This window comes from Oncorhynchus kisutch, linkage group LG20 (assembly GCF_002021735.2).
Source record: "Oncorhynchus kisutch isolate 150728-3 linkage group LG20, Okis_V2, whole genome shotgun sequence".
Classification (NCBI taxonomy): Eukaryota; Metazoa; Chordata; class Actinopteri; order Salmoniformes; family Salmonidae; genus Oncorhynchus; species Oncorhynchus kisutch.
Genome location: NC_034193.2, coordinates 22,894,980 through 22,919,450, shown reverse-complemented (window position 1 = coordinate 22,919,450; position 24,471 = coordinate 22,894,980). Strand labels below are relative to the sequence as shown.

Below are 24,471 nucleotides of genomic sequence, written 5' to 3'. Positions count from 1 at the left end.
TGGAAAAGTGTTGGATTTGCCCCAATCAGAAGTAAATTTCTTTGCCACAGTTTTTGCAGTTTTACTTTAGTGTCTTATTGCAAACAGAATGTGTGTTTTGTAATATTTTTTGTTGTGTGTGAAGTAACTCCAATGTTGTTGGTCCATCCTCAGTTTTTATGTCACCATTGGCATCATGGTGATATCCCTGAACGGTTTCCTTCCTGTCCGGCAACTGAGTTAGGAAGGACACCTGTATCTTTGTAATTAATAACTTCACTAGTCAATGTCTGTATTTTTGTTGATTTTTTTTTACCCATCTACCAATAGGTGCCCTTGTTTGTGAGGCATTGGAAAACCTCCCTGGTCTTTGAGGTTGAATCTGTGCATGAAATTCACTGCTCGACTGAGGGACCTTACAGATAATTGTATGTGTGGTGTACAGAGTTGAGGTAGTCATTCAACAATCATGCGAAACACTATTACTGCACACAAAGTGAGTCCATGCAACTTATTATCTGACTTGTTCAGCACATTTTTACTCCTGAACTTATTTAGGCCATGACAAAGGGCTTGAATACTTATTGACTCAAGTCATTTCAGCGTTTCATTTTTTATTAATACAAAAAAACATATATACTGTAAACATATTAATACACTTTGACATTATGGCGTATTGTGTGTAGGCCCGTAACACAGAATACATTTTTTAAAATCCATTTTAAATTCAAGCCGCAACAAAACAAAATGTGGGAAAAGTCGAGGGGTGTGAATACTCTCTGAAGGCACTACGCATACATTTTTATTTTTTTAACCTTTATTTAACTAGGCAAGTCAGTTAAGAACAAATTCTTATTTTCAATGACGGCCTAGGAACAGTGGGTTAACTTTCTGTTCAGGGGCAGAATGACAGATTTGTACCTTGTCAGCTTGGGGGTTTGAACTTGCAACCTTTCGGTTAATAGTCCAACACTCTAACCACTAGGCTACCCTGCCTACCCTGTTTTAACAGTAAGTCACTTAAGGGTCTAAGATAAAAGTAGGTCAGTAAGATAAAAGCATCATCCCAACGTACTCCCGAGTGGTGCAACTGTCTAAGGCACGGCACCGCAGTGCTAGAGGCGTCACTACAGACCCTGGTTCGATCCCGGACTGTATCACTCCCGGCCGTGATCGGGAGTCCCATAGGGCGGCGCACAATTTTCCCAGCGTCGTCCGGGTTAGGGGAGGGTTTGGCCGGGGTATGCCACCATTGTAAATAAGAATTTGTTCTTAACTAACTTGCCTAGTTAAATAAAGGTTAAAAAAAATAATATATGCTAAAACCACCATGCTATACATCTATATTACAATGGCTCACATCAAATGGACAATAGCAACAGTGAGGACTACAAGTGTTCATTTCGGACAGTCCCTCCACAGTGCCTCACTCAGTGCCCTGACTGCCACCTCCGCACACGAGCTTCATTTCCTGCAGCCCTCTCTCCCTACAGCCAATTACACGGCTGAGAGTTGTGGCACTTAAAAACCCCAAAGGAGCCATGGCAAGCATCCATGCCGAGGGAACAAGAGTGTCTAACGGTCCATTTTACACAGGCGCGCACACTCACACACACACACTCACACACACACACACACACACACACACACACACACACACACACACACACACACACACACACCTCTGTAGCTCTTTTAATGGATAGTTTGCCTGGAGAATTGGCAGGTGTCAGCCTCTAAAATAGTACTTTAAGATCGACATATGTCAGGTGTAGAACAGGTGGGGAAAGACACAGGAAAAACAATTGGGCTTTTAACAGTGGTAAATGCATTTATGCAAACACTGGCCTGTAAGTGCACTATCAAAACAAGCATGTTCTTTTCAAAGACAAAGGGTAATTGATGAAAAATAGTGCAGTGTCTATGTGTGTGTGTGTGTGTGTACTGACTCTGCTTGCTTGCATACCTGTGCACCAGGTGCTGTGAAATCCTGTCATGCCAACGCTAAACCACAACCTCCCTGAATTTGTCGAAAGAACCACACAAATACACACAGCTTCCCCATATCTTCTGCATACCTTCATATTGCAACCCGACTCTCGGCAGACACATACCTGTCGCGTCCAATGCCAGCCACAGTCAAATAATTCCTTCCCCCGCCACTCTTCACTTTGCTCTCCCTCCTCCCTCACTCCTTCTCTCGTTTGCTCTCTCCCAGCCTCAACCCTCACTCTCTTCTTCCAACGGCAGCTCTCTTCCACTTTGATGCAGTCAAATCACCGGCAGCGTTATTCACCTGTTCAACTCTTTCTCGCTTTCCCTCCCTCCTTCTCTCTCCCTCTCTCTTCTCTCGTCTTCCCTCTCTACAGTCGGAGTGTGCTGTCACACCGAGGTGCCTGCTCAGAACGGTGGCTGCCACCGAGTGAGTTGTTGTACTTTAATTGTGGTTGCCAGGCGATAAGCTTCTCTCTAACTCTCTCGCACACAGTGGAGGGGAGGACAGAGAGAGAGAGAAGGGAGAGAATGGGAGAGAATGGGAGAAGGGGGAGGGAGAGGGGTGGTGAATGCTAATGACTGTCACACCAGAGTCTGAAAAGGGGGAGATTGGAAAAGCTTATAGTGGATGTGGGGGGGGGGCAGGTTTGTGCTAAAGTAACAGGTGCGTTTTTATCACATTTACTTTTACTTTGGGTTGAGGATTTTGACACAGGAAAACCTAAAATCATCATTCAGTTGAACAAGGTAAATTAGTTTACCACAGTGTTTTGCGGTCAGGGCGGTTACGTTGACCGTATTACCGGAACACTGACAGTCACGAGTCATGAAGGCAGTCAAATTCCACATGACCATTTTAGTCACGATAATTAGGCTTCTCCAAGCTCTGATGCTGCTGATGGTCATTAGTAGCCTACCAAACTTGCTAACCGCCTGGTACTCTGCACTCTATTGTCCCTCTAATCAGTCTGACATCAACTCAAATGTATTTGAAAATCTAATCAAACACTTCATGAGAGCCCATGATCTCATGTTGCGCAACATCTCTATAGGCAATTTAATTAAAGAGAGAAAATAGAGTGATGGCCTCAAATAAAAAGAGGAGGATCCCATCAGCTTTTGTATAGGCTAGGCCTAATATATTTATTTCTCAATGTTCCTAATATTAAGCACATTGCTTCTCTTTACAACAGGAGTACAGCCTACTTGGCTGGTATGAAAATAAACCACGGGGAAAGGCATCCTCCATTCGCTATTTAAGTGCATAGATGACATGTGTTTTGATACATGGTCCGTTCTAAATTAAAACAAATGTCACACATATACACTACCGTTCAAAAATGTTGGGGTCACTTGGAAATGTCCTTGTTTTTGATAGAAAAGCAAAATGTTCCATTCAAATAACACCAAATTGTTCAGAAATACAGTGTAACAGGTTAATGTTGTAAATGACTATTGTAGCTGGAAATGGCAGATTTTTAACGGAACCATCACCCCTGTGTTCAAATGGCATGTTGTGTTAGCTAATCCAAGTTTATCATTTTAAAAGGCTAATTGATCATTAGAAAACCCTTTTGCAATTATAACTGTTTTTCTGATTAAAGAAGCAATAAAACTGGCCTTCCTTAGACCAGTTGAGTATCTGGAGCATTAGCATTTGTGGGTTTGATTACAGGCTCAAAATGGCCAGAAACAAAGGATTTTCTTCTGAAACTCGTCAGTCTATTCTTGTTCTGAGAAATGAAGGCAAGAAATGGCTAAGAATTGCGAAGAAACAGAACTTTTGAACAGTAGTGTATATTATTTAGTATAAGTAAAGACTAGACTAAATCAAGGATAGTCTGATCAGTGACAACATTAGCCTATCACTATACTATATATTATCACTTATAATGCCCAGCATAAGAAACAATGCATTCTTTTTCACACATCTTCATGTAGCCTAGCCCAAAGTGGCCAAATAACTTCTTAAAATTAAGCATATCAATTGCGGTCACTTTTGATAATGATCTTTTTCACTAAAGGAACATTTGCGCTTATAATTTGAAGAAATAGTCTAATAGTTTATCAACATTTTAGGCTAAACATTCTGATCTGTTGCGTCAGCCACATTGCATAAAAAAGGTTTTGATGCTAGTGGTTGTATTAATTTGGGATCTATCGCATCCCACAACTGTCCCAGACTATGCTTGGAATATTTATTTCTCGCACAGAATAGAAAAGGTCAACTTTTGTACTATGGGGGACAGTTAATTGGCATAGGCTAGTGCTCTTGCTGTTCGTTAGGTCTACTCATCTTCTTGGCTGACAAAAAGTAAATGTGGGCAGTTCTTCCAATATCTTCAATATGCACCTCGGAATTGGATAAGGACGTGTGCAATTGCATCCCCGATGTGTCTGTCTTCACTTGTAGCCTGTGAGAAAGACCCGATCACGTGACAGAGAGCCATGTGAGTGAGAGGCACTTCAGATTGTACAGCACACTCAGGGAGAAGGGCCCGAAGGGCACTCCGGGCCGCAAAAGACATGGATTTTTTTAAGGGTGCATTACGGCCTGGGGATGCCGCCGTGAAATTTGACCCATTATCAAGTGCTTATCAAATTGTGAATGAGTGACTATTGGAGCGTGTACAGCCTGCACAAAAATAACAAAGCAGAGCTCATGCCTTTCAAGCAACTTTTTTTTCCAAATCATCATTAGTCTCATCATGCAGCCTTACAGTGTATTAAAAATCAAAACATATAGCTCAACGTTTACAGAACAACTTAAAGTTACATTAATAACTCTAAATTAAGCATATAGGAATACCTATTTCTTTCATTAAACGCTCAACACAGAATAGCCACATGTGCACACTCCCTCAAACCGTTGAGAAAATATATTTCATTCGGCTTTGTTCAATTGTATTCTTCATACTATAAAATTATATAAAATAATGTCACGGAATTCTAAGCAAAATTTGTGTGCTAAATCAACTAGTGTAGCCCACAGCCATTTGGCATAGCCACATAAGGACAACTCAGGGTATGCTATTCTTTTTTTCAGATCATGCTTCTTTAAACCTGTCTAAAATAAATAATGGATTTATTATGAATGAATGAATATGAATGTGTAAGCTATATTACATGGATTTATTAGACTTTTTAAAAATGGCTTTTAGGCTATTTGTGGAAGCCAGGAGATGCTAAATGTATTTGTTAATTAACAGTTAATTACCATGAGACCGACAGTTATTTGCTTAACAATCGTGACCACCACAGCCCTAGTTGTGGTGAAAGAAATGTCACGAGAAGAAAAATGAACATTTCCCCCCAAAGGGTTGTATTTTGTCCCATTTTTTATTAGATAACAGTGCACATTGTGCCACTGTTGAACTTTTATTCAGATTCAGACCAATTCAAGTGTCTTGGTTCTTGACTTGCCTGCACACGGTTTCTGTCGATAGCTGTTTGGGCCCTGTTTGTTAGGTAGCCTGGTTAACACTAGAACTGCCATAGGACTACAGCCACTGACGTTTGATTTATTAAACAATTTAATAAATGTCCTCCGAAAATTGCAACGCCCTGCTCCTTCCCTGACTTTTCCTAAATATGTATATTTCACAGCTATTACTAACTTAAGGGGCCAAGATAAATGTGCTGAAGGGCATTGGTACCCAGGCGCTAATGTGAGCGCATCATTCAGTCTGGTTTAACCAGGCTCGATTTTGGGCCTTCTATCTCATTGTAACCAGGAAGGAGATTTCAAACATCGCTTCCTCAATTAAACACGTGGGACCACATTTACTGTGACACTCGTCAACAGGAAATAAACAAGGCCAATTAGAGGGGTGTAACAAGTTGCTGCCATGAGCATTCATAACAACTCACGTCCTTTATATTTAGGACCAATGAACTTCTCTTGTCAATTTGTGTTAGTAAGCTAGATTCTAGATATATATAGAGAGAGAGATGAACATAGATGAACATAGAGACGTCCACCTTGCATACCATTCAAGGTAAGTCGATAGCGTTGTAACGTTGACATAAAGAAAACAAACATAGGGTCAAATTTGGGATTATGACAACGTAGCGAGGGAATTCATTGTGGGGTACAGAACACTGTCAGTGGTCCCATTTATGTTCGTATTGTTGCTTGCAGGTTCTTTTCCCCGCATTTAGTTGGACAATGTGTACCATGCATATCCCATACAAAGTGGTCAAATGAAGCAAATGCTAAACTACAGGACTGATTTGCTATCACAGACTGGAACATGTTCCGGGATTCTTCCGATGGCATTGAGGAGTACACCACATCAGTCACAGGCTTTATCAATAAGTGCATTGAGGATGTCTTCCCCACAGTGACTACATACCCCAACCAGAAGCCATGGATTACAAGCAAAATTCGCACTGAGCTAAAGGGTAGAGCTGCCGCTTTCAAGGTGCAGGACTCTAACCCGGAAGCTTATAAGAAATCCTGCTATGCCCTGCGACGAACCATCAAACAGGCAATGTGTCAATATAGGGCTTGCAAACTATTACAGACTACAAGGGGAAGCACAGCCGCAAGCTGCCCAGTGACACAAGCCTACCAGACGAGATAAATTACTTCTATGCTCACTTCGAGGCAAGCATCAGCTGTTCCGGACAACTGTGTGATCACACTCTCCGTAGCCGACGTGAGTAAGACCTTTAAACAGGTCAACATACACAAGGCTGCGGGGCCAGACTGATTACCAGGACGTGTGCTCTGGGCATGTGCTGACCAACTGGCAGGTGTCTTCACTGACATGTTCAACATGTCCCTGATTGAGTCTGTAATACCAACATGTTTCAAGCAGACCACCATGGTCCCTGTGCCCAAGAACACAAAGGCAACCAGCCTAAATTACTACAGACCTGTAGCACTCATGTCCGTAGCCATGAAGTGCTTTGAAAGGTTGGTAATGGCTAACATCAACACCATTATCCCAGAAACCCTAGACTCACTCTAATTTGCACACCGCCCAAACAGATTCACAGATGATGCAATCTCTATTTCACTCCACACTGCCCTTTCCCACCTGGACAAAAGGAACACTTATGTGAGAATGCTATTCATTGACTACACCTCAGCGTTCAACACCATAGTACCCTCAAAGCTCATCACTAAGCTAAGGATCCTCGAACTAAACACCTCCCTCTGCAACTGGATCTTGGACTTCCTGACGGGCTGCTCCCCAGGTGGTGAGGGTAGGTAGCAACACATCTGCCACGCTGATCCTCAACACTGGAGCTCCATAGGGGGTCGTGCTCAGTCCCCTCCTGTACTCCCTGTTCACCCACGACTGCATGGCCAGGCACGACTCCAACACCATCATTAAGTTTGCAGACAACACAACAGTGGTAGGCCTGATCACCGACAACGACGAGACAGCCTATTGGGAGGAGGTCAGAGACCTGGCCGGGTGGTGCCAGAATAACAACCTATCCCTCAACATAACCAAGACTAAGGAGATGATTGTGGACTACAAGAAAAGGCGGACCAAGCACGCCCCCCATTCTCATCGATGAGGCTGTAGTGGAGCAGGTTGAGAGCTTCAAGTTCCTTGGTGTCCACATCAACAACAAACTAGAATGGTCCAAACACACCAAGACAGTCGTGAAGAGGTCACAACGTACGGCCCAGTACGTTACATGGGGCTAAGCCACCTGCCATCCAGGACCTCTCCACCAGGCGGTGTCAGAGGAAGGCCCTAAAAACTGCCAAAGACCCCAGCCACCCCAGTCATAGAATGTTCTCTCTACTACCGCATGGCAAGCGGTACCGGAGTGCCAAGTCTAAGAGAAAAAGGCTTCTCAACCATTTTTACCTCCAAGCGATAAGACTCCTGAACAGGTAATCAAATGGCTACCCGGACTATTTGCATTGTGTGCCCCCCCAAACCCCTCTTTTTACGCTGCTGCTACTCTCTGTTCATCATATATGCATAGTCACTTTAAACATATCTACATGTACATACTACATCAATCAGCCTGACTAACCGGTGTCTGTATGTGACCTCACTACTTTTATAGCCTCGCTACTGTATATAGCCTGTCTTTTTACTGTTGTTCTATATCTTTACTTACCTATTTTTCACCTAACACCTTTTTTGCACTATTGGTTAGAGCCTGTAAGTAAGCATTTCACTGTAAGGCCTACACCTGTTGTATTCGGCGCACGTGACAAATACACTTTGATTTGATTTGACATACAACTAATAAAACTTGAAACTATATTAGAACACCCTACATGTGAGCTGAGATCACAGATGATTATACTGACTCTGTCACACCCTGATCTGTTTCACCTGTCCAAGTGATTGTCTCCATCCCCCTCCAGGTGTCGCCCATCTTTCCCATTATCCCCTGTGTATTTATACCTGTGTTCTCTGTTTGTTCATTTTCAGTTCGTCTTGTTTGTCAAGTCATCCAGCGTTTTTGTTATCAGCTCCTGCTTTTCCCAGTCTCTCCCTTTTCTCGCCCTCCTGGTTTTGACCCTTGCCTGTACTGACTCTGAGCCCACCTGCCTGATCACTCTACCTGCCCCTGACCCTGAGCCTGCCTGCCGACCTGTACCTTTGCCCCACCTCTGGCTTACTGACCCCTGCCTGCCTTGACCTGTCTATTGCCTGCCCCTGTTGGAATATTAAACCATTGTCAATTTGACGTGTCTGCATCTGGGTCTTACCTTGATTCCTGATAGACTCAACTATATGGAGGCAAATTCTTTCCCTAGGAAACCCACAACAATGACTGGTGATCCCCACTAATGTATACATATTTATCCCACACACATTGCCATCTGGCATGGTTTTTCAATTCTAACTAAACTGAGCATTACCAAACTGAGCATTGACCATTCACAGAAAGTTTTTGAACCAATAAAAAATGGATGCTATTTGGATGAGAAAAGGACCACCACTTATTTGGAATAGATCCCCGCCACCCCAGAAAGGCATTCCTCAGGGAGCCAATGACAGAGCCACGGAGAGCTGCCCTCAGATGCACAGAGGAGTGTGTGTTTGTGTGTGTGTGTGTGTGTGTGTGTGTGTGTGTGTGTGTGTGTGTGTGTGTGTGTGTGTGTGTGTGTGTGTGTGTGTGTGTGTGTGTGCAGTGCCATTTCTAGCATTTTGGAGACCCTAAGCAAAATTTGGTTGGGGGGGGAATCACTCACCCTGCGGGCAAGACATTTTAGTGCCCCCCCCCAGAAAACTGCTGATGCACAAACAAATTACGAAATTGCACGTTGTGTTGTCTACTATTCGAAATAGCAGTAAGACAAGACTGACCTCCTAAAAAAAAGTAGGCTGCGGGGTCCTAAACATTCGCTTATGTCGCTTATGCCTACAAATGGCACTGTGTGTGTGTGTGTGAGAGAGAGAGTGAGTGCGTGAGTGGGAGAAGAGTGTGCGAGTGTGTGATGATCAAGTCTGACACCCTGCCAGCCCCAGAAAGATCAAGAAAGAGCAGCGAGAGAGAGGCTATGTAGCAGAACAGACGTTATCAGGCCTAGCCTATCACCACAGAGAGCATGCATCTCACAAGTGACCCAAATTAGCCCACACTACTTTCTGCCCAATGCTAATTGCCGTGAGCGATGATGATGATGCATAAGAAGTAGTGGCAGCGAGCCGAGCGGAGCCCAGTGACTTCAGTCACACAGCAAAGAGTGACAGGACCTGAGGACTAAGACCAGCACCAGGGCTAAGGGGTTAAATGGTGTTATTCCAGGTTCAAGCCTACAAACCTATTATAACTCATTCAAACAATCCATTGAATTGTATATTTATACAGTATAACGTTTTGTGTATAACACAGTATTGGTGTTGGTGTTCATATTGTGTTATTTGTTTTGCTGACTTCTCTTGCTGAATCCAAGTCTCCCCACACAAAAAAAGGGATTTATTCAGATTAAATCAGAATCAGACAACGGTGGTTTCAAATGGTGTGACTCCCCAGCTGGTCACAGGAAGTCTTAGTGACACTGTCCGACAAAACCGACAAAGGAGAGGACATTGGGGTGGGGGCGGGGGGGGGGTGTAAGATTATCAGAATGTCACATGGTGTAATATACACATACACACACACACACACACACACACAGAAGAACCTGGGTAAGTCCCAACTTTTTCTATCTTCCTCCTCTCTTGTACCCTTCCGTTTTGACATTTGCAGACCCACAGTTGTGTTTGTCATAGACGTATGAGAAAATCAAGTCAGCGGCCTTGACACAGCTTCTTTTCATTGAACTGTATGCCCTCTGTGACTAGGTGCAAGTGTGCCTGACTAGGTGCGAGTGTGTATGACTAGGTGCGAGTGTGTGTGTGTGTGTGTGTGTGTGTGTGTGTGTGTGTGTGTGTGTGTGTGTGTGTGTGTGTGTGTGTGTGTGTGTGTGTGTGTGTGTGTGTGTGTGTGTGCGCGCGTGTGTATATTGCTCATAGTCAGAGTAAATGTCAAGCATACCAGCACTCGAATGAAAAGCCATACCAAGGCCACCATCATTTGAATCCACTTTGAATCCCCTTTTTCCTCCCTCCATCCTCACCTCCGCTTCTTCCCCTCATCACCGGATATGAAAACTGTAGCGGAAAAGACATCGAAGAGACACCAGGAAGACGGCCAAAATTGAAATCAACAATTCCGGGGGAAGAAGAATACGTGTCGGGGAAGGATATGTGCCGTAAATCAGCCCACTGGGGTTGGCGTGCCAGGGACCTCAGAGAGAGAATGCCAGGAGAAGTAGTTCCCACTGGCATCACCAGGAAGATGACATCCTCTATCCACCAATCAATCAGTAGCTCCTGGCCATGTCCGGGAATCCCAGAGCTCCCAGCATGCTCTGATGAGGCGCAGCGGCGTGAGGTAGCGGGGCGTCTAGCACACCTGTCAGTCAGTCAGCAGGTAAAAGGAGAATGCGGTGGTGGTTATCTAATAATTCACACACAGACACACACACATACACTTTCAATTGGTTTCTTAGAAGCCTCTCCCTGGGTTACCAGTGGCCTTTCGGGAGCTGCCTTCCTATGCACAGTCCCTTAGGAAGAGATTATGACAGACAGCCCCAGGACACTCTCTCACACCTAAGCCTCTAAATGTTAGGGGGGGGGGGGGGGGGGGGGGGGGTTGAACAGATCCCTGTTCCATTTCACAGACAGATAGGGGCCGCCTGTTCCCATGGTTCTTTAGGCTGTTGGAACATAGCTTATCATATCGTTTTGACAATTCCCATAGCCATTGTCAGGCCAAACAACCAGGTTACGGTAAGGGTAGGCTTGACACCAACTTAACTGACGACACTAAACAGTTACAGTATAGCGAACTCCTGGTTTATGCAACAGTTTGGTTCGGTTGTGAATGCATGCAAATATCCAGAGCCAGTTGAATGTAGTATTTTGGGACTGGTCAACTGCAATACACTTCAACAGAGTATGAACTTGTTTCATTGTCACTTATACAGGATAGGTGCAGTGAAATGTGTTGTTTTACAGGGTCAGCCATAGTAGTACGGTGGCCCTGGAGCAAAATAGGCTGAAGTGCCTTGCTCAAGGGCAGCGACAGGTCTTCCAACTATTAGCGGTCTACAGCATATCTGTAGACTGCTGAGTTAATACTAGTTGAAGGGTTAGTTAAGGTGACGACGAGCTCGCTTGAGGTTTTTAACGGGTCTTAACTTCAGAGAGGGTGTGACTTTAGTGTTGATTAGGTCTCTCTTAGGCCCTCTCGGTCCGCCCCCTCACACTTTGGGATACGTTACATGTACCACTCAATCTTTGGCTGTAGACAGTTAAGCTGACGTGGACGGGCCACCTGCTCTGTGTTGTGTTAAGACAGACAGCACACGACGGCGATAAACAGCCGATAAACAAGTCAACTGGTGCCTCCCAAATAGATGTGCTGGCAGAGAGATGAAGAGAAAGAGAGAATAAAAGAAGAAAGAACATGAATTGAGAGACAAGCATAGAGAAAAACAGTTACTGTGAGTGTGGGTCAGAGAGAGAGAGAGAGAGAGAGAGAGAGAGAGACAGACGGTTGGTGTGAAAGTGATTGCTGTAGGCTACAGTCAGTGTCGGGCTTCCTGATGCCGAGTAAATAAAGCCTGTTTGAATGTGAACCTGATGGACAGAGCGATAGATCAGGTAGAAGGTGGGGGGAGGCTATCCTCTCACACTGTGTGATCTGGACATTTGTTTGAGCATTTATCGGCTAACTGGTGAGCCGCTAGTAGAATCTCTGATTGTCAAGTGGCACCAACAACAAAAAAACATGGCATCTTTTAATTGTATGTCTTTTCATGGCACTGTTACTTTTCCAAGATCACTCCTTTAAGACTTAATTGCCATTTCAAATGCAAAAGCCACACAGATGATTTGCGTCTACGTGTGTGTGTGTGTGTGTGTGTGCATTTATGTGCAGTGTCTGGTGTGTGTGCGTGCATTTGTGTGCAGTGTGTGGTGTGTGTGTGAAGGGACCAGTGTCTGATTTAACGAGAGAGCGGCGGAATCTAAGGAGGGGGGGGGGGCACATAAGAAGACGTGGCTTCTTGCGGGCAGAGTTTCTCTCTCTTTTAATCCTTTTTCCAACGCCACACTAGACAGGGAGAGTTAATAGGGCTTTAAACAGCCCTGAGTGAAACCTCTGAGACTGGGACACACTGCCCACCATATCCTATCCCCCCCCCGCCCTGCCCTCTCACTAAAAGGAGGAAGTCCAGACAGACACTCAGTTCACAGTCAGGTAATATGGCATGATAGAGGGAAGGGTGGAGTAGGACGAAATGAGTTAGAAAGAGACAGAGGATGAGGCAAAGAGATAGTAGGATGGGCAGACGGACGGACAGATGGAAGTGTGTCTTCAACATCAAATGTGATCCAGTCGCAACGCTCAGTTCCGCAGACCTGTCTGTCTCGCGTTACTAGGTGTGTAGTGGTGGGTGGGTGTGTTGCCTTCTCTGTCTTCTTTTTTCTCTTTCTTTCTGTACTCTCTCTACTCTCTTTTTAGCTCTTCTCTCTCTCTCTCTCTCTCTCTCTCTCTCTCTCTACAATGTCATTATTTGGATACGATTCCCCCTCCCAAGTTTTGCGGTTTGGGGTGAAAGGGGCCAGAATATGAAACATAAATCAACACTCAGAAGGGGGGGACGCAAATATTACCCATAAATCAGTTTGGCGGAGCCACCTACAATCATACTAATAGGGCTGGAAGACGTGCTGTCATCCAAACCATGATGTCACCCCCGCACGAGGCCTTGCGAGTGTGTGTGTGTGTGTGTGCGGTGGTGGGTCTCTATGTACGTGTCTGTGTATGTGTGTGTCTCTGTCTGTCTATACGGGGTTGTGTCGGTTACTGTGATTAAGGGTGGTCTCTATGTGTGTGTCTGTGTGGACGTGGAGGAGTGTCTGAGTGTGTGGGTTTGTGTGTGTATAACTGGGGTCTGTATGTCTACGTGTGCGCATGAATGTGTGCGTGTGTGCGTGTGTGTGTGTGTGTGTGCGTGTGTGCATGTGTGTGTGCGTGTGTGTGCGTGTACTCTGTGGTTTGTGCTGGCTTACAACGAGTGTGGCATTCCATCGAGAAAATCTAAACAAGTCGAGTGGTTTCAGTCTGTGTGACTCGTTTTTCCCACAATGACATTCTTGGACAATGGAAATGATTGAAGGGACATGAAAGGTGACACCCATTGCCAATTACATCTTTGAATAGGGACAAATTGAGAAATAATGATGTTTTACAATGTTAAATATGGTTTGTGGGAACAATTAGATCAATCATCACATAATCGTTCTCTTTAGTTTTTTGTTCCGAACACTAACATATTTAGAAACATGTTTACCTGACATTAATAGTTCACTACCATATTCTAATAAAATCAGATGTTGATGTTTTACTTCAAGTATTGTTGCTTGGCATTAACATCAAATCAAATCATATTTGTCACATGCTCTGAATACGACAGGTGTTGACTTTACTTTTCGCAACAGTTAAAAAGTATTAAACATTCGCAAAAAATGTAATAGGAAATAGTAACACATTAAAATAACAAAAACGAGACGATATACAAGGACTATCGGTAGCGAGTCAATGTCCAGGGGTACGAGGTAGTTCAGTTCATTTAGGTATTATGTATGTACAGTACATATAAGTGACTAGGCAATCAGGATAGATCATAAACAGAATAGCAGCAGCATATGTGAAGAGTGTGAAAGTGTGTACGTGTGAGTTTGTGTGTTTGTGTGGTCAATATGCATGTTTGTATGTGTGTGCATATGTGTGTGTGAATATGTAGTGTGTGTGTGTGTGTGTATGTGGGTGTTGGAGTGTCAGTGTACTATGTGTGAGTGTTTGGGTAGAGTCCAGTGAGAGTGCATAGAGCCGGCGCAAGAGAGTCAGTGCAAATAAACAAGGGGTCAATGTAAATAGTCCTGGTAGCCATTTGATGAACTGTTCAGCAGTTTTATGCCTTGGGGGTAGAAGCTGTTCAGGAGCCTTTTGGTCCCAGACTTGGCGCTCCAGTACCACTTTCCGTGCGGTAGCAGGGAGAACAGTCTATGACTTGGATGGCTGGATTCTTTGACAATGTTTAGGGCCTTCCTCTGACACCGCCTGGTATAGAGGTCCTGAATGGCGGGAACTCTGCCCCGGTGATGTACTGGGTCATGCGCACTACCCTCTGTAGCGCATTACGGTCAGATGCCAAGCAGTTTCCATACCAAGCGGTGATCCAGCCAGTCAAGATGCTCTCAATGGCGCAGCTGTATAACTTTTTGAGGTTCTGAGGGCCCATACCAAATCAGCCTCCTGAGGTGGAAGAAAAGTTGTCATGCCCTCTTCACGACTGTGTTGATGTGTTTGAACCATGACAGGTCCTTAGTGATGTGGACAACGAGGAACTTAAAGCTCTTGACCCGCTCCACTACAGCCCTGTCGATTTGAATGGGGGAGTGCTCGGCCCTCCGTTTCCTGTAATCCACAATCAGCTCCTTTGTCTTGCTGATGTTGAGGGAGTGGTGTCCTGGCACCATATTGCCAGGTCTCTGACCTCCTACCTATAGGCTGTCTCATTGTCTTCGGTGATCAGGCCTACCATCGTTGTGTCGTCGGCAAACTTAATGTTGTGCGCGGCGGCACAGTCACGGGTGAACATGGAGTACAATAGGGGACAAATCACGCACTCCTGAGTGACCACCGTGTTGAGGGTTTAGCGTGGCAGATGTGTTATTTTAATGTGTTACTATTTCCTATTACATTTTTTTTAACTGTTGCGAAAAGCACTCGTCAGTAAAGCATTTCACGGTAAAGGATATGTATGGCTTCTGGTTGGGATATGTATGGCTTCTGGTTGGGATATGTATGTACGATTACTGTGGTGACGACATTGTCGATGCACTTATTAATGAAGCCATCGGATGAATCCCGGAACATATTCCAGTCTGTACTAGCAAAACAGTCCTGTAGCGTAGCATCCGCGTCATTGGACCACTTCCGTATTGAGCGTGTCACTGGTACTTCCTGTTTCAGTTTTTGCTTGTAAGCAGGAATCAGGAGAATAGAGTTATGGTCAGATTTGCCAAATGGAGGTTGAGGGAGAGCTCTGTGTGTGGAGTAAAGGTGATGTAGACTGTTTTTTGCAACTAGTTTTACGTGACATGCTGGTAGAAATGAGGTAAGATGGATTTCAGTTTTCCTGCATTAAAATCGCCAGTCACTAATAGCGCCTCATCTGGGCGTTTGCTTTTGGCCCTATACAGCTTGTTGAGTGTGGTCTTTGTGCCAGTATCGGTTTGTGGAGACAGCTACAAAATATAGATGAAAACTCTCTCGGTATATAGTATAGTCTACAGCTTATCATGAGGTATTCTAACTCAGGCGAGCAGAACCTCGAGACCTCAATATTAGAGATTGCGCACCAGCTGTTGATAACAAAGAGACATACAACACCCCCTTTGAGTTCACCCAATGATGCCATTCTGTCCTGCCAATGTATAGAACAAACAGCCAGATTGATATTTTCCATGCAATTGTTCAGCCACGACCAAGTTCCTCAGATCACGTTGATAGGATAGTCTCGAACGGAGCTCGTCCAGTTTATTCTCCAGTGATTCGACGTTCGCCAATAGAACGGATGGTGGATGCAATTCCGGAGAGTAGATGCGGATACGGATCTCTACATGCAATAGATGACAGTTAATTCACTTGCTTATTTCCTATTGTTAGGGCCCTAAGTTTTAAAGGAATCACCCTTATCAATAGATAAAACAGGACCACGTCTACGGATCTCTAATAATCGAGCTAGAGCACATGATTATGACGCCATGCAGCGGCTGAAATTTTCCAGACCAAAGACCAGTGATTTTTTTATTTAATTTTTTTATTTCACCTTTATTTAACCAGGTAGGCTAGTTGAGAACAAGTTCTCATTTGCAACTGCGACCTGGCCAAGATAAAGCATAGCAGTGTGAGCAGACAACAAAGAGTTACACATGGAGTAAACAATTAACAAGTCAATAACACAGTAGAAACCAAAGGGGGAGTCTATATACAATGTGTGCAAAAGGCATGAGGAGGTAGGCAAATAATTACAATTTTGCAGATTAACACTGGAGTGATGAATGATCAGATGGTCATGTACAGGTAGAGATATTGGTGTGCAAAAGAGCAGAAAAGTAAATAAATAAAAACAGTATGGGGATGAGGTAGGTGAAAAAGGGTGGGCTATTTACCAATAGACTATGTACAGCTGCAGCGATCGGTTAGTTGCTCAGATTCCCCTCTTCTTCTCCCTCTCCCTCTCACTCCCTCTCTCTCTATTGACATCAGCGGCTCATCACTCACAAATTAGTCAATAAGCTCACTTGGTGACACTGACCTGGCCACTGATGCCCCACCGGTGTGTGTGTGTGTATGCGCTCGTACGCGCCTGTCTGTGGTGGTCTCACCCTCACACTTCAGAAATAGCCCCATCTCATCTCATCCCTGACCTAAGACACTGAGACAGGATGTAGGAGCTGAATGGAGTATATCCTCATCTGACTCATTGAGGAAAACACTGGCGTCTGTCCTACAGTAAGCACAGCGTAACGTCATATCACCTGTTGAGAGGCCGTCGCAGTTCCTCTCTATGGCTGGTCCTTGATATGCGCTTCTGCTTTGACCATTTCTCCTATTTGTTTTGAAACGCTACGGTAGGATAAAGACATTAGAATGAAACCTTTGAAATTCATTCGGTCTCATCATCTCATAAGGTGTATCCGCTGACATGAACACACACACACACAGACGCGGATGCATGCACACACACACAAACCAAAGTAGGCCTACAGTGCATGCGAGAAGCAAACAGATAAATCACACACACTCACTCTCTCGCTCTCTCTCTCTCGCTCGCTACCTTCACAAGTCAATGGCAGAGCTGTCAAATATTTTCCCTCATTAGTTTTACATTTGCCATCCAGACATTACCGTGGGTCCTGCTTTTAATCATTGGAGAAAGCAGCACTGCGGTTGCCACTCCCTTTGATGTTCCCGTGGCCGCCAGTAGAGTGAGCGAGGCGAATGTCTCTCAATGCAGATAGCAGTCTGTCTGTGTTACTGTTAGCACTGTCACTTGCTTTCCATGTGTCATCACACACACACACGTCGCTTCACGCCATAACACACTGCTTCTCACACACACACACACACACACACACACACACACACACACACACCGCTTCACACATACACACACACACACCGCTAACAGTACAGACTTGTGACTGTCATCCAGATAAGGCAAAAGACCGGAATGGGACACACACATGCACTCGCATACAAACGCACACACACACAGACACACACAAACATACACATGCACATACAAATACACAATCTCGCATACACACAATTAATGGGATAGCCATATCCCAACGCAATCTCCAAAGGAAACGCCATACCTGGCCATACCTGCAGCAACAGAGATATGGCTGGCTCTTTTAATTATGGCGCGTGGGACCGTCTGTATTACATATTTTAGCCGTATGTTAGCTGTCAGTCAAACTGCGCAAAAGTAAACTGTAACTAACATTGACGGTTAATTTTAGGAATGAATCATTAATACAATATTTTGGTTACATTTATATAACATTTAGCAAAACAAGTGCTAGCACTCGGATTGAACCCGCAATCCTCGGAGCGGTAATAGGCACTCGCGTTGCCCCTAGTGGACAATAAAATGCCACCCCATGCCGTAATTTCACCATTTCAAATATGCCTAAATACGCCATAATTCTGTCCACACCAGCTAGACACTGACATTGTAGGGTATCCAGTGCAGAGAGGTTATAGTCTGAGCTATAGGAGCTATAGGAGTCAGAATCAGACAGGTTCACAGACATTACATATAGAAGTCCAAGAACCTCGCCATTTCAGCCAAAGTCGAACGCAACGTTACATAACGGAGCTACCGTAGGAGTGATACAGCTACACAGGCAAGTGATGACTGTATAAGCGATGCAAAAAAATCACAGAGGTCACAGACAAAGTCTATATGACACACCTCACTGTCAGAGCTCCAGCTGGTCAAGACACAGATCTAATGGTGTTATACACCTGGTATAGGGGATGTGCACACAGAGTTCACCCTCGGCTAGCACGCCGGAATTCACATTTCACCATTTTCAGCCCATTGGTAAATCCACTACGGACGGACAGAGAGATAGAGAGAGAGAGAGAAGCTGTCAACTGTTCCAATGAATCCATCCATCCAGACAACCAGAGTACCAGAGAACAGGCATTGGCTGCTGCCTCTGTCTGAGGTTCGAGCTCATGTTGCCTGTTGAGGCTTTGGCCAGGGTGGGCTCAGAATAGGCTGGGCTGGGTTGGTGACTGGCATAAAGGGATGTGTGGGGAGGTGGGGAGTGTGCGTGTGCATGGTCTCTTTGCTGCTTGTACGAATACAGGAATACAGGCTGTGGTGGAATGTTTCCGTGAGTATGCAGGCACATGTGAGTATGCATGTGGGGGTGTAGATGTGTGCATGTGTGTGTGCATGTGTGTGTTCTGGAAAAGTCCTTTGCGGGTGGGGGGCAGCTAGAGTAGAGACAGTCTTCAAACAAAAATGAACAGGAGTAGAGAGAGAGAGAGAGAGAGAGAGGAGAGAGAGAGAGAGAGAGAGAGAGAGAGAGAGAGAGAGAGAGAGAGAGAGAGAGATGGCAATAATAAGCCTATGGTTGACATCATCACAGTCATTGGAATGGCATCAAAGATCTGCTTTTCATTTCTCTCCTTCAAACGAATAATATCTGGGCCTAAAGTGGGGACTTGCAGGCCTAAAAACACACTCTTACGAACGATTGCACTTCATTCTGTTGGCTGGCTGGTGGCTAGACTCAGGCCTCTGTGCATTCCAATGAGAGGCCATAACATGTGGAAGACTGGATTGACTTGAGAGGGAAAACTGCTTGGGGAAATAAGGCCTATAAGCCCCTATAGTTTATCGTTTAATCACATATTTTACTTGTCTCTCTTCCTCTCTGACCACTGATAGGTACAGTATATTGACTGAATAGATCTCTACTGTAATGTTATGAGTATATTGTAAGTCTATTCAGATTAGTGGTGAAAAAGGAAAGGAGACACGGGAAGGGAGCCAGATGAATCTATTGGGACGCAGCCATATTTCATTTGATACTGCTGGGTGGTACTGCAATACAGATTGCATGTTCCCTTCTGATCCTGGGTGATTTATTCAATTTTTCTTTTGGAGAATGATATGTGTTTAGTCATGAGACATTAATAGAGTCGAAAACAACGTGATGAAAAACGAGCCCACTGACGTGCGCGTGTGTGTGTGTGTTCTGTGGGAGCCCGAGGCCCACGTTGTCACTCAGCCCAGCAGGCAGGGTGGTCTAAACACTGAGGCCTCTTTACTCAGTCACTCACAAGCACACACACACACACACACACACACACACACACACACACACACACACACACACACACACACACACACACACACACACACACACACACACACACACACACACACACACACACACACACACACACACACATAACCAACCAGATACCCACAAACACACACACACACACACGCTCACAGATCCATACCTAACAACAACATCCATACATAGATACACACAGTGCAGAACAACAAAGTGCACAACATGAACACATAATGAAGCAGACAAATAAGCTCCTGTTCCTAAACATACACCTAAATAGACCTACATACGGTCAACAAGTTACCAGAAACGAACCGCCAAAAAGATGAAGACTCTCACAGCTTATGCTTGTATTAGTCAGTCAGTTAGGCATATTCGAAGGTAGTCGGTCAGTCAGCTCAGTTAGCTGGCTACTCAGCTATCTAACCAGCCAGGCAATCGGGCAACTCTTTATCAGTCAGCTGGTGAGTCTTTGTGTCTGTCAGTCAAATCTGTGCATCTCTCTGCTTTCTGTCTGTCTTTCTGTCCGCCCCTCAGTTAGTCCGTCCGTCCGCCCGTCTCTCAACCCTTATGCCAATCTGTCAGTCTGTCCGTCCTCCAGTCAGTCTGTTCACCAGTCAAACAATCCATCTCTCCATCCTGATGAACGTCGGTCCCTATAGTTTCCATGTCCCAGACCCTGCGGAGAGCAGTCTTGTCTCCGGAGAAAACGGCACCAACCAAACAGCAGTGATCAGCCTAACATACGCAGATCAAACCAAGGCCCTAATTAACAATGTTAGCAGACCTGAAACGCAAATCTCTAGCAGCCCCGGCATGCCCGCCACTCACCACTACAAAGACACGGCTGCATGATTACTTACAGGACCTCTGCAGAATCAAAAATAAGGAAAGAAAGAACGAAAAAGAGAGAGTGAACGAAAAAAATGGCTTACGAAATGCATGTATAATTACGCAGAAAGCACCGCGAGGAATGATTGTACAGGGAACTGAACATCTCAGTTTATAGCAAAGTAATGCAAGGGTGGCAGTGAGATGAGCGAAGGTTTTGGTTATAACTCTACGTTTGACTCTGGTTCTGGACGTCACATTCCCATGAAGAAAGACCATGGATGGAAGTGTAATCTATCAATAACTACAGCAAAAAAAAAGCCGTCTGTGATGTTGCAATTGAGCAGAAACTCCAGAAACACGTTCCCTCCTCCCAGTATTACCCATGCTTTAAGGCTCCATGTCTGTTGCTCCAAAAGACAACAATCCATGAGGTTCTGGTTTGAAGAAATCAAAGTGATTTATTTGGGCTATTAGGGTTGCCATGTCTCTGGATTTGCTCGGGTTGAGACTTCCAGGTGAGAGGGAGATGAATTGTTCATATTTGCGCTACGCTACAACTGCTACAACATCTCGCACAGCAGGCAATACATTCCCCCATTAGGAATCCAAAGAGCAGATATGGCATGGTTCCCCTAGAACGGTAATACGCTCTAATTGCCTGTAATCTGAATACATTAGACTAATCTAATGAGGAGCTCTGTATTCTTTGTGTGCAATCACGGAATATCTCGTGACTAAAATAAGACCAGAAGGAAGTCGTATATATCTGTCAGGACGGTCAATATCATTTTTTTTTTCTGTGAATACTCTCCAAAAGTGTTCTCCGATGTCGAAACGGGTCACGATCACAAAAACTCAAAGAACACAAGCTGTGAGTCGTGGTGCTTGTTTGTGGGCGATTACAGTTTAGCAAATGCTGCGTGAGCGTAACAATGTCATACTGTTTGAATAGTCTCTGGGGTCTCCGAGCACCATGATCTGGGATTGGCGATGGATTGCTGGCGTTGAAACCGCTGCTGGCGTTGACACGTTCGTCCTCAGACAAGCTGGATCGATGAGAGATGACATATTTCGCAGTCTTGAGGGAGAAATTTGAACTTCACGATCCTGGTTCAAAACATCCTTTTTTTTGTTTTGTTTTGTTGCCTGTTGCCACCTATACACGCTGTTCTGTTTGTTTGGATCCCTCACTGTTTTCTCTCTCGGTGTGTTTTTGTTTTGAATGGCCGCCGCCACCGTCACCACCGTCACCGCTGGCGACTGGCTGCTCTCCCTTCACCAGGGACGTCTGTCTGGAGCTGGCACGCTTACTCCCTCTCTTTCTCCCTCTCTCTTTCCCTCTCCCTCTCTTCTCTCTAGGGTCGGAGGCGCCATTGTGTGTTTGCTGCTTGTTTACGAGGAACGCTGATTCACCCAAGGAGGTTTGGCTGGCTTGCATGAGGGGGAAGAAAATGTGAATGAGCCTACAAGCCCCCCCCCCCCCCCCCCTGACTCTCTCACACTGCAAACTACCCGTCTTCTCATCTTCTTCCCTGAGCAAACCCGTCCTCACCGGCCAGCCAGTCCAGTTTCCAAAGGGGTATGGTGTGCTGAGCCAGGAGGAAAGCTGGGGAGGCCAGGGCCTCATTCTTGTGGCCGGGAAGTGTGTATCCCATCTCGGGGTGAAATCCTCCAGTTACTCCCTGGTGTTTCCAAGGTGTCCAACCAGCCCACTTTAGTCATTCCTGGAGACTCCTCGCCAAAACCCAGACCTCAATTTCAGGTCGTTATCAAAAATGACAAGCTGCGAAGCTTGCGAGACATCGAGAGGGGAGAAAAAGAGAGGGAAAAGGGGGGGGGGGGGGTACCCAAAATTGGAAAGAACATTTTAGCTGGGCTTCATGGATAAGTTGGTGATAGGAAGGACTAATATGGCACCCACTTAGATTGGACTAATATAGAGCGGTATGTCCCAAAAATGTCAAGGTTAAAAATGTCTGCTTGCTGATGGTCATGTTCTCTCAAATATTCCAGGCCTGAGGTTGTCATTGAGACCAGCGATATTCTCCATTCCGGTACAGTACCTATTTGGAGCTTTTATTGCAGACATACGCCTTTATGTTCATATGCTGCAGTAAAAGATAAATGTGGTCACATTTGTTAATTAAAGTCAAACATTATCTTGTGCAAATCATGACGAGCAGCATTTGAAAACGCCGGCCATCTGCCTTTCAATCCGGCATTAACAAGCCCTCGTGAATTGTCTAAGAGAGTTTCTTCGCAACACGGATAACTAAACTCTGAACACGCTTTTGGCTTGGAGCTCCGCAAAGGTTCACATGGCCAACAAATAAAAAGGCACATGGTGGATTTGAGAAAGTTCAGGAGTTCAACCCATCGGTGAGGTGGGGGGATATTTGATTTCTTGCTGACAGCAGAGGAAAACCTGGTCTTAAGAGAGAGACGAGGGAGAGACGGTCCTGGAGACAGCAGCATCCTCGGCTTCACACCTCTTCTTTCCCACGGTATTTGGTTTGTTTACTAGCAAGAGTCAGTGACAAGAGCCTCCCAGGTTTCCATATTCCGTCCACCACTGGGCTAGTTAGGAGGGAGAGTGCCAGGCAGGCCTTCTGCTTAAAGACACAGGATGCAGCCAGAAAGGTGGACCTTCTTAACACATGTTATCGACGTCAAACTCAGTCTCCGCGACGACACCAAGCCGCAACGCCTACTCTCTTTACCCTTTGCTGTCTCATTCTCCCCTTCCCACTCTCCCTCCCTCTCTGTATCTCCCCCTTTCTGGCTGCAGTAACTGTGGCGGTGGGACCTCCGGCAGGGTCTCTCCCCGTCTAATCGTTTCTCCAGTTTGTGACTTGTTCGGCATCGACGTCCGGGAAGCGATACCCAAGACGCCAACCTGACCCATGCTGACCCCCCTCCCTCCCTCACACACACACACACACACACACACACACACACACACACACACACACACACACACACACACACACACACACACACACACACACACACACACACACACACACACACACACACACACACACACACACGCACACACACACACACACATACGCGCCCTCCCTTCACCCCTCCACCTTCCCTCAGGCTCGTCTCAAACCCTCTTACCCCAACCTCCACCCTGTCCCTGCCTGCCAGTGGGGGCTAATTTACAGTGTTTGTGTGTCCTGGGATATCCGTGAACAGCTGGCTATTCTGGGCATGTGGAACATGGCATTAATGCCGGATACTTCTCCGGATACTTAATGCCGGATACCCAGGCATCCATGTTATTGCCCCCCACGGCTATGACGCGGTCTGCTCCCACGTAAGCACCATAAGCATAGTCATCGGCCATATCTATTTATTACCAAAAGTCCTTTGGGGTAGATCAGTGGTCAGGATCAATTCCCTTTCAGTTCAGTTGAGATGCAGGGAAGTTTTATTTCAGCCTGATCTCATCGACTAGGCGTAGCATAGTAAATGTAAATACGTAAAATATTCAAATTAGTATGATCTGTTACGTTTGGTATGGTTACATAAGACAGAAGGTTACTTAAGGCAAAAACAAAAGTAGGGTGGTTGGTCGGGTTGGGTGGCCATATAAAGCGAACATCTAGCAACTCAAAGGTTGCGTGTTAGAATCTCATCACGGACAACTTTAGAATTTTAGCTCATTAGCAACTTTGTAACTACTGACTCCTTTTTAAAATCTACTTAG

General features: G+C 45.2%; 1 protein-coding gene across 3 annotated transcripts in view; it reads right to left on the bottom strand.

The window, feature by feature from the left end:
- The window catches only part of ankfn1b (ankyrin repeat and fibronectin type III domain containing 1b), a 248,155-nt gene that overhangs the window by 85,090 nt on the left and 138,594 nt on the right, over positions 1–24,471 (bottom strand). Inside the window, exon 1 of one of the 3 annotated variants that reach the window (XM_031799414.1) lies at positions 2,094–2,399. The exons of the other annotated variants lie outside the window; for them this stretch is intronic. The gene's annotated coding sequence lies outside the window, so the exon portion shown is untranslated. Of the gene's footprint in view, positions 1–2,093; positions 2,400–24,471 lie in introns of those variants that run through there. 3 annotated transcript variants of the gene reach the window in all.